Source organism: Gymnogyps californianus, chromosome 1, assembly GCF_018139145.2.
Source record: "Gymnogyps californianus isolate 813 chromosome 1, ASM1813914v2, whole genome shotgun sequence".
Classification (NCBI taxonomy): domain Eukaryota; kingdom Metazoa; phylum Chordata; class Aves; order Accipitriformes; family Cathartidae; genus Gymnogyps; species Gymnogyps californianus.
In genome coordinates this window covers 132,230,753-132,241,644 of record NC_059471.1, presented here as the reverse complement: position 1 = coordinate 132,241,644, position 10,892 = coordinate 132,230,753, and positions in this window count along the sequence as shown.

The following is a 10,892-nucleotide window of genomic DNA, read 5'->3' as shown; positions in this document are numbered from 1 at the left end:
GGGTACCCTGGCTCCCCGGCCGCCCTCCGACCTCCCCGGGCGGGCTGGGGCCGGGGGGGACCCCCGTGTCCGCGGGGCGTTAGCGGCTGCCAGCCGGGAGGCTCGTTCCCAGGATTGCAGCCATCAAGGCTAATTGCCCTGCGTTATCATGCAGCAGGGCACGGCTCCATTTCTTGTTCTCCCCTCCTCTCAGCCTTTGGGAAAAAGCAATTTAAAAAAAAAAAAAAAAGGTAATAAAGGGAAGAAGCTGTAAAACAGAAGGAAGTAACGGTGTGAGTGCTGCTTCCCCGGGAGCGGGGGGAGAAGGGGAGTCAATTTCGTTGTCAGGACAGCAACACCCCAGTACGAGATGAAGAACAGAGAAGCAACAACGATCAAAGCATTTGCAAGTAATCTTGCCTATCACACAGGTCAGTGTCTTCCGTGAGGGTTTTACCTGATCGGAGGCCTGGCAAATGCTGAACTCGCACATTTAGGGAGCGCTGCAATAAATGAAAACACACACCCCAAAAAAGGTTTCGAAGCCCTGCACTTCGGGTTCAGAAACGCCAGACGTAGTCTTCTCCTTGTGGGCTCCTCGTGCATAGGTGTCACTGTTGTCCTTGGTTACGCAATGACAGATTGTTTTCCCCACGAAGTCCCTTCTTTGTTCCCCGCGTAGGAAGAACGCCGCTCACAGAAAGAGAAAAAAAAAAGTAGCTATTTGCTATTTTTCTTCCCCCCCCCCCCCATGCAGTACACAAATCCATCAGCTATTTACTGCACATATCCAAACTCCATTCTGCAAACAGGGCTACTGATCTTCTCGCGCTTTTCTGTAGTATTTATCATTACCACATCCAACGGCTTCATAAATTTGAATTAACTTCTTTCACAAGAGACCCATAAGCCGATATGGTATTATTACTATTTTATAGGCAGGAAACTTAGCAGCTAAAATGTATGTTCTGAATTACTTCGGATGTCACTTTTCAGAGAGCCATATAGCACGTACACATTATTTGTGTCGCTCCTACTGATTTCAGTCACAAATACAAGACCTAAGCAATTCTGTGAATCGAACGCCAAAGTCTCAAGCTGAGAGCCTTTACAAGAAGGGGCAAAGGACTGGTGGCTTTTGGGGACAATTTGGTGCATGTGCTGATGCCCAGTATCACCTGGGGGCTCTGGGGCTGAGGCAGGGGTTGCAAAGGTGGCGGCAAGGGGTTCACAAACACTGTGTTGCGAAGAGATGGATTTTCTCAGATGCTTCTATATCAGTGTGCGACATCTAGATAATGAGCAAGGGGAATTAGACGTTCTCATTGAAGAGCATGCGTTTGATATAATTAGCATTACAAAAAACCCGGTGGGACGATTTGCATGATTGCAGTGCTGGAGTCCCCCGGGTTACAGCCTATTCAGAGGGGACAGGGAGGTTAAAAAAAAAAAGAAGTGTTGGGGAAACATGCTGCTATGGCTTAGGGACAGCAGTCACTGCTGTGCAGCTGCTGGAAGCATTGCAGTGTACCCGGCAGGCTGCGGAGCTGGGGGCACAGCAGGGGCGGGGGGGATGCTATGGGAGAGAGACCTGAATCTGGGTGCTATGGGAGACCTGAATCTGGGAGACATGTGGAAGACTCCTGCAGCCATAGTAAGGATGCCTCGTTAGCGCTTGCCAAAGTTTTTGGCAACACTTTGTAAGCGGGGAAAGGACTGGCGCTGCCACAAGCTGGCTTGGTTTTGGGGTGCGCTGCGATGGGTAGCGAGGTATTAGTGGTTGGCCTGGGAATCGGAGGTTGTCTTCTTGACCTGGTTGCCTTATTTGCGCATCCTGAGCGTAACCTGAACCACCAACACGCACACTTGGTGCTCCAAAAGGCCCTGCCTCCAGAGGAGGGAAGTGATGTGGGGAATTAGTCCGGAAGAAACACAGTGACAGAAAAATACCAGTGAGATCTGGTGGCTGGTTGCACGAAGTTTATGACCTAGCCAAAGAGCCCACGGCTATAATCAACGGGAAAATGCCATCTTAGTTCAGAGGTAATACGAATGAGAAATTTAGAAAGTAAAAGGGTAAGACAGACGAAAAGGTGACGTGGGTCATTCTGTCATTCTGCACTTTGTACTTTCTAATGGTGAGGGAAAGGAAAGCCAGCGGGTGAGACACCGTGACTTACTGGACAAGGAAGAATTAAATATAGGAGAAGCAATAGGAAAATTCTCTGGCTACTTAATTTAGAAATGGCATTTATTGACTTTAGCTGTTTCAGAGTAACTGCCAGTAGCAATGTATCGTCAATCTGATAAGTAGATCATTGCCACAGGCAGGGTGACATCGATGCTTCAAAGGGAAATGGTCAGGCTCATCACTTGAGCTATTTTTGAAGCTTGGGAGGGCCCTGTCATACATACAATTCTCCGTTTTGCTTTCTTCAAACCTGACCCTGTGCTACTCTGTTCCCTCCATGCTGTCCTTCCTCATGTCATTTTCGAGACATGCAGTCTGAAAGTACTAAGAAAAACTACTCTCTTCCAAAAATCTGAGGCACTTTGCACCAAAAACGTAATTCAGCTGGGAGCGCAACTTCCCAGGGACACCAAACCATGGGATGAAGCTGATTGTGCCTGCCTCTTCTACCTCTTCTATTTCTGTCCCTGGGTTGACTTCCGTAGTCCTCTGTAGGGGGTAGCCTTCACCAATTTAAAAAATAAAAAATAATTTTCAAAAAAGTGTTTCCTACTGGCTTGGGTTTAGCACGGAGATGGTGTTAGTGGTCCTGAGAAATAACCTCCTCAGCGCTGGTGGTTTGATCCGTCTGAGCTTTGTACCGCTTTTCCTGCCTGTCGGGCTGAGCGGGGTGGTGGGTGGGGATCTCGGAGTCTGACGGACAGCTCTTCCCCGGGCAGAGTTTCTGTTAGCAGCTGAATGCTGTGGAGGGCAGTTGTCCTGCTTTATGTTTCAGATTGCCAGGGTTGCCTGTGAGACGTCGGACGCTGCACAGCAACAAAGCCTGAAAGGAACAGGAAAGACTCGGAGACGTGCCGGAGAAGATGCTTGTGCTCCTCACCAGAGGAACATTTTGAGATGCTGACAGCACAGTGACCCTACCAGTAACACAGGATCTTCATAGAAGAGATGTGCTTGGATGCCAGGGAAAATGTCCAGAACGGCCTTTTCTCTCGGCTCTTTGGACTCATGCCACAGCGATGGATGCTTTTGGAATCTGAGATGGGGCTTTGCTTGTGTCTGAACCTGCAGCCACTTGGAGCTTACAGCTTCCCGATCTTGTGTAGCTCAGGAGGGCCAGTTGATACTCCTTGTCCTGCACCAAACCTGCATCAAGTCCATCTCAAGTTCCTTCCCCAAATAGCTTAGGGAGTGATTCCCAGGCTACAATTTTGAAGAGAAAGCTGGTCAAGGAAAGGCAGTATCTCTTTCTTATATTTTGTTGCTCCCACAGCTTCTCCAGGGGCGGAGGAGGGTGGGGAGAAAGAGAGAGAGGGGGAAAAAAGCCTTGAGCATCCATAAAAGGGGGCAAATTACAGAAAGAGAGATTCCACTTGGCTGTACATGCAACTACTGCAGGGTGAACTGGAAACTTTGTTGGTAAGGCGTAATGTCCTTGTTTTGGCTGGCTGGTGGAGTTTATGTGGCTGTTAATGAAGGAATTGTTTTAAAGAAGATGGGAACACAAAGACTTGAAGACCAACTTTAACATCTGACTTTGTTCCTGTGTGCAGCTCTGGGGGGTTTCTTAATGCCATCCTTGTTTCTACTTCAAGTCTAGGTGACTGCATCTGTCAGCAAACATATCAGGTGGTGTTGGAGAGAGGGAAACATGTCTGGGAAGAGGGAAACACACCTTGTAGGGCTCAGTCACTCTCAGCCTGTCCCACTCTATCCTCCATGGCATCACAGTTTTTGAAAAGGATGGGTAAAGGAGAAGAATCAGAGCCTTCAACAGATTTTGGATGGACCCTATCCAGCTCTGGCATCCCAAGTCACCTGCCCCGTCAGCGATTCTGGTGAAACCCCTTACAGCCTGGGCAGTAAGCCAGTGTGGAGGGCAGGTATGGTAATTGTAAGGGGAAGTGGGCAGAGCATGTAGGAATTAGGAAGAGGTACAGCACAGACCTTGGGAGCACCTTACCGTTTTTTACGTAAAGAGCTTTCTATCCTGTCTGCTAACTTCCCCCCACACCACCACCCCCCCCCCAAAAAAAAAAAAAAAGTGTAGGATTTGTTAACCAAAGACTTTAAAACAGATGAGTCTTCATTTGTTTGGTTCAGTCTCTGAGACATCACCAAGGAGTCTGGAAAGGGAGCGGACGAGGATGTGGAGACCAGGGGGGGATGCTCTTTTGCCCACAAGATGGTCTCAGGATGTCATTTATCAGCTGGTGAATGAGGCAGATCTTTTTTAGGAGCAACTCATTTGTGTTTTTTCATGTGGAGAATGGCGGCTCAGAAGCTGTTGTAGAATCCCCTCCATCTTACTCTTTCTTCTTTTTCCTTCTCTCCTTTAGCACTTCATGGTAGCAGTGCTGCCAGCCTCAGCATTCCTGAATCATGACTCAGGAATGATGAGATGCAGCAACCTGAGGGTTTGCTTATGCCCCTAGAACAGGAGAGACACTGGTGCTTGCTTGGCCGGCTCCTTGCCCACCCTTCCGCCTCAAATCTCTTTGCTCCGTTATCTGAGTGCTCTTCCGGCTCTTTGGCTCCTTAATGAGTCTGTCACAGCTTGTTCTTTCCTATCTCCAGGCCCACTGTTGTTACACCCTTCCCACCACTTTCAGCTCCCCTTTGCTCCTCATTTCACTGGCTCCTTGCTCTTGCTTTCTCCACAGCTCCCAAGACTAGCTTGCTTGTTCAACTCGTCCTAGTCTTCCCTCTCTCTAGGCCCTGCTTCCACTACAGCTATCAGTCTTGACTTTTTTTAACCCTGTGTACTCCGACTTTCAATCTAGTCATGTTATTCAGCCAGTCAAGGTTCTTTTCTCCCTTTTCCACCCCTTCGTTTTCCAATAACTCCTTCTGTCTTAGCCCCCACACCAGTTCTAGTATCATTAGGCTCCTTGCCCTCATCTATTCTCTGTGCTTCCCTTCCCCAAGGGAGTTGCTGTCCTCCTTGCACTCACCTGCTCCTCCTTCACCCTGTCTGGACCCAGAGCAGTCAGCAGCAACCGGGTTCTTGCTCTGGCAGCTCAGGCAGGGCAGTGGTTGCAGAAGATGGGTGGCTTTCCCCCCACAGCCCTGTTTAACCCCAGCCAGCAACTAAGCATGACACAGCTGCTCGCTCACTCCCCCCCGGTGGGATGGGGGAGAGAATCAGAAGGGTAAAAGTGAGAAAACTCGTGGGTTGAGATAAAGACAGTTTAGGTAGGTAAAGCAAAAGCCGTGCACGCAAGCAAAGCAAAACAAGGAATTCATTCACCACTTCCCATCGGCAGGCAGGTGTTCAGCCATCCCCAGGAAACCAGGGCTCCATCATGCATAACACTTACTTGGAAAGACAAATGCCATCACTCCAAACGTCCCCCTCTTCCTCCTTCTTCCCCCAGCTTTATATGCTGAGCATGACATCATATGTATGGAATATCCCTTTGGTCAGTTGGGGTCAGCTGTCCCAGCTGTATCCCCTCCCAACTTCTTGTGCACCCCCAGCCTACTCGCTGGTGGGGTGGTGTGAGAAGCAGAAAAGGCCTTGATGTCGTGCAAGCACTGCTCAGCAACAACTAAAACATCTCTGCATTATCAACACCGTTTCCAGCACAGATCCAAAACGTAGCCCCGTACTAGCTACTATGAAGAAAATTAACTCTATCCCAGCCAAAACCAGCACACCCTACAACATACACGTACACTTATCCCACCTTTGTGGGTGGGTGGTCAGTGACGGCGGGATCTTTGAAGAACTGCACAGTGAAAGTCTAAAGTGTCCCTACAGAGCCTGTGTGAACCGGATTTTTTTTTTTTTTTAAGGCTTATCATTTATCAAAATTTCACATGGATTTTTCTGGGGATAGTGAGTCGTGTAGCTCTGATGCAAGGAGAGCTTCAGCTTCCTCCTCCAAAGCAGTTGGGCTGGAGTTGTTCATAGTAAAGGGATGTTCTTTTTAACGTACACTTTAACGGTCTAAACCAAAATGTTTTTCTCTGCTTTTTTTTTCCCTGAGCAGATTAAATGTTCAGGCTGAAGCCATATTAAAGAAAAAAAAAATTATAAAAAATCAGATGTAGGCAGACAGCCAGAATGGAAAATTTCAGCTCTAATCGTAAAAGTTACAAGCAACTGAACGGTTTACAGCAGGAATGCCCAGACAGTCTAATTCCTGCTCTGCTGGTAACTTTCTCCTTGCAAAAATCCGCCGTTTGAACTTGCCACTCTCGGATCAGTCACATCGCTGTCCCTAGCAACTTCAGAATAAGGCAGGAATACAGCACTTCCTTTGCCGTAGATCATGCCTTCTCAGAAGCTTTGTCTGAATTGTGAGGCAGGTGGAGAAATGAGGCCTGATAGCTGGAAACAGGTACTTCACACACAAAGCCTGCAATATTTCTTTGGAAAGAAAGAAGGGCAAACCTGAAACCTGGAGTTTTTCGTGTGACGGTTTGTCTGTTAGCAGTGTAAATCAATCCACTTAAAACCAGTCTTGTTACACCTCTGAAACCGGCTAACGCGGACATGTTGAAGCCTCACCTAAGATGGAACATTTTGAAGTGGTATAATCAGATCTTGTCAGTTCTTAAAGGAAAGGATGAGGCACCTGTTCACTTAGTGCAATCAAACTGAGAGCCTGCGGGCTGGCGTGGCTCACTGCCCGGGGCGCTAATGCCCCTACTGTGCCCGCTTGCAGCACGCAGGTGCTGAGCGGCAGCTATTGCCCCTGCAGAAATACAGCTCCTGCTCCCTGGGGCAGCAGCCCAGCTGTAGCAGGTGCCCTGTTTCTCTGTGAAAGGTGCGAGAGGTGGAAGGCTGCACGGCACAGGACCTGCTGTGGAGGCTGAGGAAGATGGGAGGAGAGGAAGGAGGGCGTGCGGGGGAAGAGGAGGAAACGGCTGCTGGCAGGGCAGGCAGGCCCTGAAAAGAGGGATGCCCCAGTGGGGTCCAAGCACAGCCGCTGAGGTCGGACCAGCTTCCTTAGCTCAGACCTCCTCCCGCAGCTGTTGCGCCGTGAAGTGTTGGACTTTGCGCTGGAGCAGGCACCGAGCACGCACATCTTCTGCTCCGTCGCCAGAGCCGAGAGAGGAGCAACTTCTACTGCAGTAGGTCAGCAGTGGAGAGCCAGGGGACAGGAGCCCCCAAACTGCAACAGATTTCTGCTAAGCGAGCGTGTGCCCAAACCACAGATCTATCCAATTACAGCCAGGCTTGGAGCAGTTTAAGTTCCTCCTCTGCATTAGGCGTTCTCGATGTTTTACTAAACAGATGTAACATTGATCTAAACACGTCATGTGCAGATGGTATAGTATGGACCATACGTTGCAAACTAAAGCTCTGTGTTAGCTCAGCCTGACGTGACCTCGCTTGGCCCTTCAGTTACTCTGTGTAAAAGAAACGAAGGACAGCTATCTTCCCGAGAATGCAGATTTGAGACCTACTTAGTGGGTGCCCAAGTGCACAGAAACGTGAAAAACAGCGAGCGGGAAGGATTGTCAAAAGGACTCAGTGCTTCCAGGCTCCGAGTCCAGAGCTCCTTCTCCAAGACTGTGGAGTGCTGCGTGCGTTCGCTTGCTTGCTTGTTTCTAACCGATGCCAGAAGACCATCGGCGAACAAAATGTATGACAGGCAGAAGAAAACGCGCGGCACTTTGCAGGCTGCATCCTCCGCCGCCTTGCGCTCCCCTGCAGACGCTTTCCCTGTTAACAGATCTGCCACAGGGGGACTCCCTGTAAAACACAGAGTTTGCAAAGGGGGCTCCTGCATCCGCCGCCAGAAAGCCACCAGACAAAGGGACCACACCTCGCCGGTACTGCCAGTGACGGTGACCAGTGCTGGGGCTGCCGGTGGGTGCGCGGCCGTAGGCGTGCTCCTGGCAGACCCCTTCTCCAGTTTCACCGGGACGAGGCCGGGTGGAGAGCCTTCCCCCTGAAGCAGCGGCGGTGGGTTTCTCGCTGGGAAAACAGAAATCCTTCCCGCCTTTCCTCGCAGCGGTGTCCAAACTCGCTGCTGCTGCTCTAAAACCTCATCCCCGTGCGTGTTCTGTGGGGATCTGACTGAACAGACGCGGGCGCCTTCGCTGCGTCCCACCCTACTTAGCGCCAAGGAAACACCTCGCTACCTTGCCACCGCCAATTACCATTTCCCAGCCAGCCTAGGTGTTTTTAATCCACAAAGTCTATCATTTTGGAGCCTCCATTCAGGGTGTGGGAAATTACAGGTTTTTGGTTCTTTTCTGCAAACAAACCTTCTACGTGTTGTTAGTTCAGCTTTTGGGGTTTACACTTTCTATTCCTCCCTTAGATAGCGGGACACTTTTGCTGGCTTTAATAAGAAGCAAATGTTGCAAGTGCTGAGCCGTTCTTGTAAGGATGGGTAGTGAACATGTCCAGTAAAACTACTGAGAAACGCTACCACGAGCCCACAATAAACATTAAATACAATAGGGGCACAAAAGCAGTGATGGGGCTGAAAGCAAAACCCGAAGACAACGGTAAAAACCGTGTTCGTAAGTAAAATATGTTCACATAAACGGAGAGCAAGATGAGGAGTTATCTTCCACAGCAGACGCACGATAATGCAGATGCAAGCAGATAGCAAAGCTTTCTGTGAGCTGACCGAAATGCGGCATGCCGGTGGCCGCAGGCGAGGAGCAGGAGGCCCTCCGGACGGCAGCACGGCACCCGGCAAACTAGGTCAGGGCTTGGTGGTCGTGAAGGCCGTGCCAGCGCGGCCCTGGGCCCCATGGCAGCAGGGGCTCCATCCAGACCGGGCACAGGCACGGAACCACCTTGCCATTGAGCGGCACCATGCAGCGCTTGCTCTGGCTTTGTGCTCTTCTGCTGACTCGAGGGTGACTGGGGGACGGCGGGCAGCGCCTGGGCTGGGGCAGTGGACGCCGAGGGCTGAGTGGGGAAGTCACCAGGGAGAGGGGCCCAGCGCAGGTTGGGGGCGCTTCGGGCGAGGCTCTGCGAGGGGGGGGGGGGGGCCGAGGCGGGCAGCCCCGGAGAGCTGGGGCGGCCGTGGGCCCGGGGGCGCAGGCAGGGCCGCCCACCCGCCAGGCGAGGCTGAAGCCAGCCCAGAGCCGGGTGGCGAGGCCGGGGCAATGCGGCCCGGTGGTGGCGGCGGCGGGAGGGGGGAGAGGGGAGGCGGAGGGGAGGCGGAGAGGGTGCGGGGGGCCGGCGGGGAGCCCGGCCGGGCAGCAGCCGAGCCGAGCAGGGCCGGCGGGGTCCGGCCCACGGGGTCAGGCCTGAGCCGCGGCTATTATGGGATGGCGAGGCCCTGGGGCGGGCGGGGGGGGAGAAGGGGGAGGGCAAGCGGCGGGTATTATGGGATGGCGAGGCCTTCTGCGGCGGGGGAGGGCGAGCCGCGATTATTATGGGATGGCGAGGCCTCCCGTGACCGGAGGGGGGCAGGTGGGTGGCGGGGAGTATTACGGGATGGCGGGCCCTCCTGCCGCTGGGGGAGTATTATGGGATGAGGATGCCCCATAAGGCGGGGGGGGGGAGGGGGGAGCAGGCGGCTATTATGGGATGGCAGGGCCCGCCGCAGCCGGCGTGAGGGGAGAGAGAGGAGTATTATGGGATGGCACCATTCCCAGCGCGTGTGACCGGGCGACTATTATGGGATGCCTCTGCACCTACGGCGGGCTGCCTCCCTGGGAAATATTATGGGATGCAGCGGACGGGGGGGGGAGGGAGGGAGGGAGTTATTATGGGATGTCGGTGCAGCCCGGGGCGGGGGGGGGGGGAGGCTGCAACCCCAGCCAGGCTTCCTGGCGGTGCCCGCTGGGACATCCCCCCCCCCCCGCCGCTCGCCCCGGGGCCTCCTGCCGGTGCCCCCGTCCCGTCTGCCCCGGGGCCCCTCGCCCCGGCTCCCCCTCCCCTGCCTCTCAGCAGTCATAACCAATACAGCCGGCAAAGGGTATTCTGGGATGGCTGCTCCACGGTGTGGGGATGGGGGTGGGGGGGTGGTTGCTATGGAGCATTTCCCGTGGGTGGCTATTATGGGATGGACTCGCCTTTGTGAACTATTATGGGATGCGGCCGGCTCGGCAGGGTGGGGCTGCCCAGGAGGGTTGCTCGGGGCCTTCGCCCTGCCGCTCCTCAGGGAAGGGGGGGGGGGCAGAGAGCCGGGGGAGCACGGCAGGAGGATGCAAACGCAGGGACACATCAGAGTCGGGCAGAGACGAAAACGCGGTGGGGGCCATGGCTGCCAGCTTCACGTGGGTTTTATAGCCATCCTCGGCGAGGTCCCCAGGATGGTGCGGCTGCCGTTGGGCGCTCCCGCCTCCAGGAGTCTGCGGGCTTCTGCTTGCTCTCAAAGGAAATTCTGTTGCCTGCGTGGTTGAGGAAGGAAAAAAACACACAGCCCTTCAAACTGGGGCTCCAGAGCATCCCAATGGCTTGCAATAAGGAAGGCGCTTAAACATTGGTCCGAAGTGTATCTTTTTTAAGAAAAAACTTGCCGTGTAAGTCGAAGTGTCGCAAAGCTAGGAGCTGGCAACTTCACGTGCAAGAAACGTGCGTGTGCGTGGCACAAAGCAAGACCCGTGCCTGAGTAGTTCATCTCAGAGCAGGACCCGATATGTGATCATTGGTTTCCACGCTGGGGGCACAGCCCCAAAGTTACCTGGCTGGTTGTTGCCTGTTACGGGACAAGAGAAAACCTCCTCCAGACACTCGTGGCTCTAGCAGCTTTGCAAACCTTTGGCTGGTTTTGAGCTGAAGGTGACTTAGTAGGCA